The sequence below is a fragment of the Arachis ipaensis genome, chromosome B03 (genome assembly GCF_000816755.2).
Source record: "Arachis ipaensis cultivar K30076 chromosome B03, Araip1.1, whole genome shotgun sequence".
In the NCBI taxonomy this organism is placed as follows: domain Eukaryota; kingdom Viridiplantae; phylum Streptophyta; class Magnoliopsida; order Fabales; family Fabaceae; genus Arachis; species Arachis ipaensis.
Genome location: NC_029787.2, coordinates 5,356,972 through 5,358,735, shown reverse-complemented (window position 1 = coordinate 5,358,735; position 1,764 = coordinate 5,356,972). Strand labels below are relative to the sequence as shown.

The 1,764-nt window shown below is 32.5% G+C and overlaps 1 long non-coding RNA gene across 1 annotated transcript; it reads left to right on the top strand.

Annotated features, from left to right (window-relative positions):
- On the top strand, positions 363-1,551 carry LOC110269902. The gene is made up of 2 exons (XR_002358744.1): positions 363-441; positions 888-1,551. It is a non-coding gene; the product is annotated as an uncharacterized LOC110269902 (long non-coding RNA).

Below are 1,764 nucleotides of genomic sequence, written 5' to 3'. Positions count from 1 at the left end.
TAAATTATGATAATTTAATATTACTTCTTTATTGTGTGCTTTTATAATTTAATATTTAAAATATTTTTTATAGTAATTTTAATTTTAAAAAATATGATATAAATAAGATCACGTCAATATTAAAATAAAAAATATTTATTTAATAAATTTAAAAAATAAATAATATATCAATACAAAATAAAATTAATTTCTTAAAAATAATAAAAATACAGCTGATCGTGCCTGTTGAGCTGCTAGTACACATTATATAAATACCTCATTAACTTTCTAACGAGACTCGATTTAAAATATTTAGTTAGAGTTATGATTTGAACTACAGCTTTATTGACCAAAGTCATGTACACAAATAATTAAGACATAAGATTTTTAGATAGACATATATTAAATATTTCTCTCTCCCTCCCTCCCTCCCCCTCTCTCTCTCTCCCTTTTTTTCACCTGGTAAACTTTCACATACCCTTTTGATTCATTTTCTCTAAATTACTCTACTTTGTTTTGAAAACTTAAAATTGCTTTGTGAATTTTGTTCGAACCTCAATACTTTGTGTCATGGATTCTGGAGTTAATTGCATATCTTCCTTACTTCAATAATCATTTGTTGCCAGTAGAAAATATTAAGTACTATGATATTGCTCAATAATGTTTCGACTTTTATTGTTTAGGGCAAATTTTATGATTTAATCCTCAAATATTTCATTTTTTTAATCAACGTGATCACAGAGGATGTATAAGTTAGATGAGTGTATAGTACAATAGAATAAATGGAGAACCATCAGTTAAAGGGATGCAATGTTGTTTCAATATACACACTGTTAGGAACAGTCACAATCATGCCCACCAGATGTTTGAGAAAATGTTAAAGTGAGTAAGAAGCTCGTTTGTTTCAGATATCAAGGGTCATGGTGGAGTAGATACTGGAAATATTTTGCTTGCTTAGATAAATGGCTATTGGGACCCTAAGTTTATTGACAATGGTTCAATTCGAGAGTGGGATTTTCAATGGCCTACCTCCTCCTTGTTCCCCCAAGTTGTCGCCACATAGTCACATCTCACTCACTAAGCCATCTTGGGTTGTGAGAACGGAGTCAAATGTTAAGAAGAAGAGAAGAAAGAAGCCGGATCCGCATTGTGTAGTCTGAGGGGAGTGGACGAGTCGATTGCCACCAGTGTCGTGGGAAAGGAAGGACAAACCAGGTTCATTTGGAAATGCTCCCGAAAGGCGAATGGCCAAAATGGTGTAGAACTTGTGGCGGAAGCGGTCTTGGTTACTGCTCCCGTTGCCTTGGTACCGGAGAATATAGGTATATTATGGGATTCCATTTCATGAACAGGGACGATGATAAATCCCAAGAAAACAAGTCTTAGCTTTTTCTCCCTTCTTTTGGCTAATGATATTAGGGATAGAGATAATAGATAATGTGATAGCATAGGTGTATTGTCTGTAAGTTAGAACTACTGAATGTTTTGTCATTTTATCACATAATGTAGAATCACCATTAATAGATTGTTCCAACTCTTACTTCCTTGTGCAATTTGATTTTAACATGCTGATTCGTTACTTTATAAGATACGATTCTGATTGGACTTGAAAAAAAAAAAATTTGCAAATCCTTGTTTGGACACAGAACAAGATAGTGAGATCAAATTCATAATGAGATCTGATAAATAAATGTCTTACTCCCTCTATAAGTGAATTATGGTTAATATTTAACAAGCATGGCATAGATAGTTCAGAATAATTATAGAATGGGAACCGAGGAATTT